This window comes from Anneissia japonica, unplaced genomic scaffold (genome assembly GCF_011630105.1).
Source record: "Anneissia japonica isolate Jap-2015-1 unplaced genomic scaffold, ASM1163010v1 scaffold7766_len575116_cov191, whole genome shotgun sequence".
Lineage (NCBI taxonomy): Eukaryota > Metazoa > Echinodermata > Crinoidea > Comatulida > Comatulidae > Anneissia > Anneissia japonica.
In genome coordinates, this window is record NW_022694700.1 from 539,608 (window position 1) to 551,992 (window position 12,385).

Sequence of the window (12,385 nt, forward strand, 5' to 3'; positions counted from 1 at the left end):
AGGTAATGTTTTGATTGGTTAAACACTTTTGGTACTAGTGCATATAAGCTTGCTAATATGGATAATTTTTTCATTCCTGATGATGACATAATTAATGTCGAAATATTGAATCCCAACACGATGGCGTGTATTTCAATACTTGGAGTATGTATTATACTTTCTTATATACACTGGTATTGTGAATATGATATAAATTTAACCAGAGTTGTGAATATAAAACATAAATAAAAATTATGTAACATAAATGAAATATGAAATATTGAAAGACAAAGTATTGCATTTGGAACGGAATTGTTGTGGTTAAACATTGGATGCATTTCTTTGATACAAAAACTTTTGTATGCCCATAAGGTCATGACCATATTTAGGGATGTCACGTTTTTTTTTTATATATATATATTTATAAAATTTGATAGTCTGGACAGGGCCTTTAGGTATAGGAATGAGTTGTTAAACTTTTTTGTGCCCGCGTAAACTTGGCACATCCAACCTGACTCAAATTTAAGGCGACAAACTAATTTCTCCATGATTACATGATTGTTTTTTGTACAAGCTGACGATATAAAGTACCGTATTGGACTAAAATGTGTTATGTGAATTATAGTGCTTCTGATCAAATTCGTTAATTCCTTTATTCTAGCTAGAACATAATGATAATGAGATGCTCGTTACAAGCCTACACCAGTAATAAAATATATGATGCAATATGCTTTGGCCTCGAAGCTTGTCAACATTGCAATAAATCTAAACGTCAAGAAAAATCATAATCAAAACAAAATGAAATGACTGTTTTATCAATAAATCATTTTTCATGTATAATACAAACACCCAACGACTGACTTACCATACTGTGAATAAAATTAATTAGGACTGACTTTAAGCCTTAGAATTTAAAACCACAACACTGTATAGAATTGGTTATAATAGGCGTATGATTACACCTCCAGCTTAATATCGGCATTTACTGGATTATGTTTCATATTTGGATAGTTTAGTATTTAAAATCACAAAACATTAACTGCTTTTTCACAGACTGACCATCTCTGTAATTGAACTATGTTTAGGCCTATATTTTAGATTCTTATAGGTTGGAAGCCATGATTCCGGCACAAGATCGGTAACCGACAAATCCCGGTTTTGGGAACACTCTACAATAAATGTATGAAAGTATAATACATACCGTACTCCAAGTATTGAAATGCACGCCATCATGTTGGGATTCAATATTTCGAATTTAATTATGTCATCAAAATTTATAATTCACACAAATATGTTATGTTTTTAAGCTTCTAACTGCTGCATTAAATTTAGGTCTAGGTTTTGAGATGCAAACTTTGTTTTATTTTTATTTTTTATATTTAATAAAACATACAGTAGATGACCTTGACATTCGATACCCAGCAAAAAAATAAGTAAATAAATCAAAACAAATTAAAACAAAAAAATAATTCCTTCCTCATCATTTTGAATGTAATTTTTTACAGGGAAACAATTTAAAACAACACAAAAAAGTCTCAGAACTATCAATATTACACACACAAATAATATTATAATATAAAATATATTATGTTATATAGGAAAAACAACTGTTAATAATATAGTGATTGGTAATTTTTTTTTTTATTTTTTTTTTTTTTTTTGCAATTACGTCTGTTTTAAAAAACTAATACTTACAAGGGGCATACATACGTTACATTCCTGTCACTCTAATCATGTAACGTTAATTCAACGCATGGACACTGTCCGCTTTTTTTTCCTTTAGTCTAAATAGAAAACAATTTTGTAATGTAAGTAAATGAACTCAAAAGGCCACCCACGCCTGACAAATAACCGTGTTGTGATCTTCATTAAAGCCATTCAAATCTCGTTATCCTCATGAGTGAATAATATCAACCAATTTAAATCGTAACGCGTCATGCTTGCTTTCTTGAGGGCCTTCTGATGATCGCTCTCACCCCATTTCCATTTTAAGACATTCCGTTTTTTTAATCTATATAGGCCTAATTATTCTAGTGTTTCTTCTCCATTTACTGTCTCTTTGAATCCCCATGTTAATTTAGTTGATTTCCCATACTGCGTTTCTTCTTGTTTTTCTTTTTGTTTCAACAGCACACAATCCCACTGTTTTAATTTAACCCTCTCTACGTTCAACCTGATTACACACGCGTTTCAATTTCATTTCCACTCGGATTGCAACGCGTTTTACGTTGGCTTCTACTTATTTCAGTATCTCCCTGTGTTAAACCTGATCGTGCAAGTATTCCATTTGAATATTTATTTTTATAAATATATAGTCCCAATTCAATCGCCATGCAATTAAACTAAATTTCGAAGTGTTATTATTATTATTATTATTATTATTATTATTATTATTATTATTATTATTATTATTATTATTATTATTATTATTATTATTATTATTATTATTATTATTATTATTATTATTATTATTATTATTATTATAAAATATTGTAACTATTAATATAGGTACCGGTATAGGACCACATATATCTTGTTTAGTGAAAGAATAACCGCTTATGAAGCCTAGATCTTTGTTAATACCAGTTTTGTGTGTGTTAAGTTTCATAATCCATTGAAGTTCAGCACAGCGTCTGTCAGTAAGAGACTTAAAACCTGAAGCAATTAATACAAATTTCACATCATTAACACAGAGTGGTTAGGAATATTGAATCCTAGCGTTTCATTACAACACAGCTCAACACAATTTGAATTCAATATTACTGTGTTCATTCATTGCATTTAGTATAAAGTATACCGTTGTTTGTGCACTTTCCTTCAATATACACCGTACACCTAATTCCTATTATATCCGTTATCTCTTAGAATTCTAGTTCACGTTATCAACTTATGCGTTATTCATGAAAAGTCGAAAAGGTTTAAGTAAATTCGAATACCTACTTAAAATTCATCATTTTAAAATGTTACCATGGCGACGGGTAGTAATTTAAACTCATGTGTTGGTAATCAGAATCTATCGAAATATATAGCTTTGTTGCAAATGACTTGTATTTAGAATAATGATGTCAATCATTATTATCGTGATAAACATGGTGATAAACATTCATATATGACCTATAACAGCCTTATTGAGCCCGTCAATCTATTTCTAATTAAAAGTACACCTAATCTTTTTACCTTGTCACCACTCCTTAATGTTTACTATTTATTTCAAAGTTAAATGTTTTATGAAATAGCCTATACAGTACAATCGAAATTAGAATCACGGTGGCGTGTATGAATTTACTTTGAGGAAGAGTTGTACTTACAGTATCATGAAGTTACCAGTGGACAAACGATTAATATTTACATTTAAAACTATGCTATGCGCATGACAGTTGATTGAATAAGCTTACTCTGTGTCTAGAGACACGCTGATCGTCTTATCACCATGCGCGTAGGCCTAACGTTTGAATATGTTTTTTTTAAATTTCATATCCGAGTTAACTCACCAACCTGTTATCATTCTGATAGACCTTGTCTTTAACCTGTCTATATTGAACGAGTAGAATGAAATTATAGAAAAGTTTTCTAAAACAAAAACAAAAAACGAAAAAAAAAAACCTTTTGTCATAGCTCTGATGGCATCTATTCTGCGGTATGTTGTTAATCTAACTATACACCTTCGTTGACTACTGGTATATCACTCAGATTAGTACCGTACCACTTAAACCTAACAAACTTGAATATTTTTTAATGATTTTAAAAATAACATAAAAATAAGATATTGGCTTTCAACTGAAAATAATGTTAAGAAAATTTTGTCTGTGGCCAATTCACTATTTACAGGGCTTTCGGCAGAATACAATATGGGTAACAACAAGTTTCATTATTTCATGTTTAACTGTATTATTATTTAATATTCAATATGTTATATTAGTTTTCTGGGTTATATTTTAATCTAATGCAGTAAATTAAAATATATATTATATCGAAAATGTGTTTAGTTTATGCGTATGTGTAATCCGGTTTGATTGCCAACTATATTATCTGTGACTTAAGATAAAATAATTTACATAAGCAATTATTACTAGACCTATGAGGCTATTATTTTTTTTTTTTGTACCTGAGGGTTTTATCAAATAGTAAATTATTATTCTCTGAAACTGAAAATAAATTTTATCACAAACCAGCATAATTATAAAGTATCCGTAGTTCAGAGAGACTTGATGATCGATCGAGTAACTCCGACATGCTGCACTGCTATAGTATGATTCGTACCTACCTACCACGTACGGTACCGTATATCATTATATACAGCAGATAATAAGGAAGAGAAATGCATAGTATTGTTGGACTGGTGCCCTATAATAGTACGAATTCAGTATTAAATAAATAAACATAAATAATATTAAATTAAATAAACATATTAAACAATATATAGGACAATAAAAAATATAGGGCCTATGTAATTCGGCACGTGGTAGATTCATAAATATGCCTATTTCTTACTACAGTCAAGTATACTAGGAAGGGTTAATGTTAAAGGAACAATGGGGAAAGCGAATCAATTATTAGATATCGTTTAAATAGGACATTATAAATATATATATCAACAAACAAAAGCTTACATGGGCATGCTTTCAACAGTAAAATTTACAACAACAAAAAAACATTTCAGAATACAATAATTTTTAATGTCCAACCGACTTACGTATAAAAATTTTAAGAAAGACAATTAAAACACATAGCTTTGTCGGTATTGTGGACACCCACTCACCTGACGATCTCTATAAAAGGAATTAAGATTCTATTTATGTTAATATTCCTAGTTTTAAATATACACACTACTGTTTGCTCTCTTTTATGGGATTTCTGTACTTTACAACAGTGAATGTGTATCAGAAGGATGCCCAATGATACTAAATATTTTACTACTGTAATATGAACTTTTCTAATGGGATTTTTACGAGACTGAAAGGTGATTATATCAACTTCTAGACTTTTAGAAAATAACGAACCAAGAGTCGTAAATTATAGCCCCTCTCCCACCTAGGTTAATTTCATCCAAGAGTCACACGAGTTCTCCGAGTTCAAAACTCGTGACACTCGTGATTTAATTCGCTTGGAAAATGACCTATACAAGCTTACTACGACGTGTTAGCCACGAGTGAGGTATGACTTTACGGAGTTGGTTACGAGTTATGTACGAATTATGCCGAGCGAAGCAGAGGGTTTACTACGAGCTTTACGGGATTATTACGAGCGTAACGAGTTTTTACCGAATTAAATACGAGTTAAGTACGAGCATTCCGATCAAATGTTCCTGGTGATCGTAACCAACTCGATGCGCTCGTACTTAACTCGTACTCGTTTCGGGGTGCTCGCACCAAACTCGTGGATTACAAAACCACCAACGAGTATCCCGAGTAATGTACGAGGTAAGAGTACCCTGAGTACTCTACGAGTTACCTACGAGTCCTTCGAGTTTACTACGAGTAGTCAACTCGTAGCATGAACATGTTCAAAATTAGCGCCACGAGTTCAGAGCTGCTACGAGTATGTACGAGTTTTCCCCGAGCTTCCCGAAACGTCCTACGAGTTTATGCCGAATTTGCCGATTTGGCAACTCGGCAAACTCTTCTACCTCGTATGCTGAAAAAACGGTAGTGGGAGAGAAGCCAAGGAACAATTTTTACAGACATCCTACTATTTTCTGCCCGTGCGTTCTCTTCTTAGGCCTATCTGTGTTTTCTTGATGTTCACTTTCCTGTCTATCTTAATTTTCTTTCTCTCTCTTTCCTTCTGTTTTCTCCAAGACCATTACTTACTTTTTACTTATTTATTTATTTTTTAATTAAGAGTTATCCGTTCAGTATAAAAAAGCTGATCATTTTCTTCGCTGCTTTACAACCAACGCCAAAAGGCATTTCAGGAGTATCACTCAAACCTAAAAACTGACCAATCAAAACGCGTTTTTCAATTAGAAAATGTAACAATTTTCAAGGGTGTTGCTTAACGGAAACGTCTATGAATTTTCATCACATTATGTTATGAAAACAAAATATGATTTTCAGAGAAACGAAAAATAAATGAACAGAATATGATTTTTTTTAAATGAAAGAGTAATTAAAAAGTCAATGTAAACTTGGTTGATTGTTAAATTAGCTTTAAGGCTCCTAAAATACAGTATTGTTACTATTATTAGGCCTATTATCATTATTACCGTAATATATTAACAATAATATACTTTGTATAGGTTAAAAGAGATGAAAATAGAGTAATTTATAGTCGGAAAAGATGTCACGTTAATGTAGTGTACGTGTCAGAAAGCAATGCTACACAAGCTCAAAGCAAGTTTACACTATATAGTAGAGCTCCATATCTGTGGTTTAGATGCCTGATTTTCAATCTCATGGTCCTTAGTTTAATTCCAGTACCGCATGTTTTCTCACACCCAAAAGAACACCCAAAAAAATCATTTGTAAGCCTCATAATGCGACTTTGATCTTGGGTATTTTACTTACAGAAAACAATTGAGATACCAATTTTGATAATATTCACACTAAAGGCACCAGGTTGATAGGCCGTTTACGAAATGTTGATATCCTACCAGCTGAGGATCTTATATAGCGTTATAATATAGAATAATAGTCTCGTATCCTAGACTTACGATTGAAAACCAAAAGAGGTACCACTGTGATGTACACTGCCTCTGAAATATATCCCATCTCAAAAAGGCGTTTCTTCTTCCCCTACAACTTCTAAATCTAAGCCTTATAATAAGGAGTTTTTACAAGCATACGCGAAAACGATAACGAATACAGTTACGTCATCAAATTGTTGGACAACCCTTTATCCTACAGTAACATATCTGTCATCGCAAAGTAGACGATCCATGCCTTGTGCATGAATCAAGGATCATATTCAGCTAGACAGCAAATTTCCAAGAATGTTTCAGGCAGGAATGACGATTATGATTATGATAATGACTATTCGTATCGTTTTCGTTAGGTTGCAATCAAAATAATGTTATTGTGTAATATGAAACAGATGTAACGTCCTATTATTCGTTGCAAATTCAAATCTTGCTGGTTCTACCCATGGAGGAAGGTTCCTCCATGTTCTACCGGAAGTCTATTTTCAAGCGATTTTAAGACTAAAATGATAAATTCATTAATAAGCCTTAGGCTTAATTCATTATACGTAAAAATAATGACAGTGCTGTTAGTACTGAATTGATGTGGGGAAGAATGAACCGAACAAGTAAGGTTATCACACATGTCTGCTTTTTTTTATTAACTGGTTTTATATTACAAACAGTGAAATTAATCACTATTAAAAGTGGCATATAACTTCACAAGACACTTAAACACAAGATGTTCTACATTATAAGTCTCATTGTGAGGCTAGGGAGTGGAGTTGTTTTGGTCATGAGCAAAAAAAATCCTGCTATTGTGACAGGAAAGGAACCCAGGACCCCGGGATTGGAAGGCAATCTTAACCACCAAGTTATTCAACTCCGCTCATACTGCTTCGAACTTTATAGTGCCGCATCTGGTTTGATACCTGTTACGGTACTATGTCAGCGGCCGGAGACACCCTTTTGCCTCTTTTCATTTAAAAAAACTAAATAGGGTCTGCAATTGTTTTTCAGACTGTTTTTTTATATATTATATACGGCTAAATATATGAAATAAAATGAAAAACCAATATAGGATTGTTGTTGTTATAAAATGACAGTCCCCGTTGAGAATACACTTGCCGTTTGATTAGCAAGGCAGAATGCGGGTTACGTGGGCTCTGTTTCAGAAGGACTTGGGATTTGGCCTATCTATAATTATGGTTCATCAATCCTAAAACGAATTCAAATAAGGAGATACACATAATTTCAAACGCACGACCAATGACCTATATGCCTTTGCATAAGCTTTCCATCAACTACTCTATTCAAATTTGATAAGATGGTTCACTGCAAATGTACGATCTATAGGTTGTTTGTGTCATTATTAATGATAAATTACAATTAGATGATTGTGGTTGCGAATACACATGATATAATTTATAAGCCATGGAAGCATGAGCATACGTTCAGATAATTACATCTAGCTATCCCCACGCACTAATTAATAATGTCTTATTTTAAGTTGCTCTGTATTGGTTTTCCTGTAACAATAAATAGTTGTCATCAATAAAAAAAAAATGTGCATACAGTTACGCTAATGTTGAAAATATCAATCGAGTATCTTTCACCATGGTTACACGACTACAGGCATATTGATACTAATGAAGTCACTGGGGACGAGTCTTCATTTCCTAGAGCAGCTTCCATTTGTTAATCTTTCCATCTCTTAAGAGATTGGCCATCATGAATCGTATATCAAGGTATAAATATGAACATATCGCAGGCGATTTTATAGCCGATTTCCTCTGGAGGCAATGACGTACATGACACAGTAAGCAAAAATGAACCTATAATGAGCGTCCTGAGGAACGACTATACAATACAGCTTATACACTGAGTGATAATAAAAACTAAAAGTAAAACATATCCTTAGATCAATCATCGTAAAGTATGTCTGATTGAAATTTCCTCACCTTTGCTAGGTAAAGATTTGTACAGACTACCCCATTTTCTTATGCCCATATAAGGACATGATGACATCACATCATGACCATATGATAGAGCTGGCCCAGCCCGTCCCCCTCCCAAAGAAAAAGAAATTATTGATCGCCCAAAATGCCTCAGAGTATATTTCCGGGTATCTAGAAAATAAAAAGGTCCTGGGTATAGTGTTGTCTCTCGATCGCCCCCTCACTTTTCAGGGACATCGGTCCCCCTTTCGGACAACTCTGGATCCGCCCATGAGTAGTCTATATTCGGGGAAAGAAAGGGATTATAATTACATGTACGGTTTTAAAAAATGACAAAATGATGATATCAAATATGCAATCATCATTTTATTAGTGCTTTTAGGGGAAAGGAGGAAAAGTGTTACAAGAAAGTATGTTTCTACTTATTTGAGGATGATACAAAATGTACGACTTCTACAAGGATGTCATAATTAAAGGGTTCTTAAATTGGAGGGTGGACTCTTCTCTCCGTTAAGCTTAAAAATATCACATAACACATGGGTCCATGAAGGAGGACTAAAAATGTAAACGAGTGTAAAGATAAATAATGTTGATAGGGCCAGTGGCAGTGATTACCCGAATTCATTTCTGTGCGGCATCATTTGCCACAAGGGTTGAACAAGTTCATCAGGTTTCTGAAAAGCCTAAAACATTCTGGATGCTGACAACTGACAAACTAAGCATGGGTGCAGCGGCCAGTGCATATTTGAACGAAGGTGCTCGGAAGTACGTATTCATGCATTGACTGTACTGTATAAAGAAGATTAAGTAACACACTGCAGAGCTGTTTAAATGATTGAATCCAATATAATTAGCAGATAACTCCTACAGCAGTTGTTTGTTACCTAGATTTAAAATTATAATAAAAGATAATTGATGTTAAAAAGACAAACACGTTTACAAAATTATAAAACAAGTTTTATAAACAATTATAAACATTGTTCTGCCGTTGATAGGCCTAGATATTTGTTAATGATTAAACTATTTTTGTATTTTAGTGAACTTATTCCAAAAGTGGTATCGTATGGTATTAGAGGTTGTCAGTTGGATTTCAAAAAGGTAGTGTCGGTCTCAAATAGAAGGGGTTCTCGTGACTAAAGTGCGAACTCAGTTATAAAATATTGGTTGATTGAAAAAATGGTCTAAATTTAATAAGGGCAGAATTAACTAAAGGATGAGCTGTACTTAGGCCTATTATAATTATCATCATCGTAGCAGTACTACACAGTATTATTATTATTATTATTGTTGTTGCTGTTGTTGTTGATGTTGTTGTTAGCTACTACCATTTTGGGGATAGGATAAGCTTATTAATTACAATCTTATCAATAGCCCTACCATGTAATTATGGTACTATACGTGCAACGTGCAACAAGTGAATAAAACGTAATTCAGTGACAGCTGAACCGCCTGTTTTTGGACAAGCAGAAGTATCGTGCCGAATTACTATGCACCAAAAGATACATTTTTTACTATCAACCTACACCAACCCTTTTGGTAGCAACTACGATAAATACAAGAATGTTGAATATAAAACGCATGCTTACCTAGCTTTCAAAATGATGAGATAGGCAACATCAATTATTGCAGATTTAACTAGATTAGATCACAACATCGTCAAGTAACTCCAACATAAGATCTCCCGTCAACATTTCAAGAAGTAGCACAACGTCGCGATAGCATATTATTCTACGATTACTAACGTGAAGTGCATGTTTTTGGCATCATCGAGAGCACGGTTTATTGCACCACAGATAGAATCTGTGAGTGTATGGTCCTAATACATTGTAAAGAAGATGATCATTGCAGACGGACGATGGTTGGGTGACTCTATTATGGTGAATCGTTGATTTCTGCTAAGCTTATCGCATGAGGGAGCCCAACAGCGTGTTAGTTTTCTCATGTCGAAAGTTGAAGAATGTTGAATGATTGTATAATAATCGATTTACTGTCCTATTAAATTTACTGTTCGTGGCAATTATTATTGTAACAGAAATGTCTCGTATTTCCACTAACGTTGTTAAAGTTGTTTATACAGGCATATTATAATTGGTCACTACGAGTTGTAATAGTGATGTACCTATACATTATAAATAAGTTCATAATTACCATTGTTGTAAATGTGTTGAATGTACTAGTAGACATAGGTGTTATTGATCAACAATATTCGAATACATTAAAGGAGTGTTTGGAAATTGTTGGTTTTAATTTGTTTAGCTATTCTGACACTGCAAACATATTGGTAAAGTAAAAAAAAAATATATGTATATATGTATAAATTAAATAAACTCACGATAAATATCCTTTGAAAAGGCAATGGATCAAATTGAGGTCATTTTTAAGTAGTTGATCTAAGCTCCTGTGACATATCCATTCAAACAAACTTTTACTTAACGCTGCATATTATTGTTAAAAAGGGCGGCGACAGGATTCCCCCGACGGGGGTCGATTTCCCGACGAGAGCAAAGTGGGCGTGGTCGAGCGTCGCTTAAAATGTTTTAAAAATTGGTCCAGGGGGCGAAGCTTCCGAAAATGTTGACAATTTGTAAATATCTAAAGTAACTCGACAGTGTGAGAAAATATTAAAGAAATGAACAGCAAACGTTTATTTATTGGTTAATATTATTGAAAACTATATTATAAAATATTGTTGTTTTTAATTATACAGTATAAAACTATTACTAAAAGGCTAAGAATTTGGGCCCTGAACATCTTGCATGGAACTGAAATGAAATTTTTTGGTGCTTGGGCACTGCACGGTTATTCTTGACTATAGGATAACGTAAAGATCAATAGCTACTCTAGTGTAAGCTTTGGCCTACGAATACTTATTGTTATATTACCTGCAAAATATCGACTATATGCCTACTTACTAGTTGTGATGAATACTCGGTAAAAAATAATGAAATGCCACGCCAACAGTATTCTGCAGAGATGGAGCACTATCCAATTCAGATTTCCATATGGGTCTTCCACTTCAATTCATTCCAAGTCTCCCCAGCGAATGCATTTTAAACAGAGGTAGCCCTTGACGCTATTGGATATCTTCTTTACAATGTGTTTGTCTTCCCATTCAGAGAACTAAGGAATCGTATACAAAAACACATTATTTGCCACTGTCCAACCATGAGACTGATTTAAGATTCGCTGGGAATCTATATAGAGTCTATAACCGTGATTAATTTCGATTCTATACCGAGACAATAACCTTTTAGACCTCAGCATGTTATTGAAATGTTAATCTCGTATAAATTGGAGTAGGCCAATATTACATTCACAATATCAACAGGCCTATCGATACATTCATAGAGTTGAGCTCTCTAAATTTTGGGTTCACGTTCATCCATATCCTATTTTTAGAAAAAAAAAATATACAACATATTGCGCAGATTCGTCCATCCTTCGTGTCATTGGTTTCACCGAAGTCCACGTTGGTGGTGAAAAAACAAAATAGATATGATTCTATGAATATAAACCTTAAGTTATGACCAAAAAGATGGGTTTACTGCATCACGCTTGGAGTGCCAGCACCACGTTTAAGGCTTCATTAAACAATCCATGAGAGACAGTTGATCTGCTACCCTTTTAAGACGAGACTCGCTCATACTTACATACAGATGTAAAATTAAAATATAACGATCAAATGTAGGCCTATTACGACATAGCATGATACAGTACCTGCATTTATTGGACCATGTAATGTACAATGTTCGAAAACGATATAGGCCTATCTAAAGGCACAGCGACAATCCCCAAAATTAAGACTGGCTATAAAGGCATATAAATAATAATT

The 12,385-nt window shown here is 33.5% G+C and overlaps 1 protein-coding gene across 4 annotated transcripts in view; it reads right to left on the minus strand.

Moving 5' to 3' along the window:
* LOC117101178 (synaptotagmin-2-like) overlaps positions 1 to 12,385 on the minus strand; it is a 44,250-nt gene extending 31,865 nt beyond the window's left edge. Inside the window, exons 1-2 of one of the 4 annotated variants that reach the window (XM_033241067.1) lie at positions 12,271 to 12,385; positions 11,466 to 11,673 (exon numbers count right to left, since the gene is read on the minus strand). The gene's annotated coding sequence lies outside the window, so the exon portion shown is untranslated. Of the gene's footprint in view, positions 1 to 10,139; positions 10,398 to 11,435; positions 11,683 to 12,270 lie in introns of those variants that run through there. The other 3 variants (XM_033241071.1, XM_033241068.1, XM_033241069.1) reach the window with 3 other exon arrangements.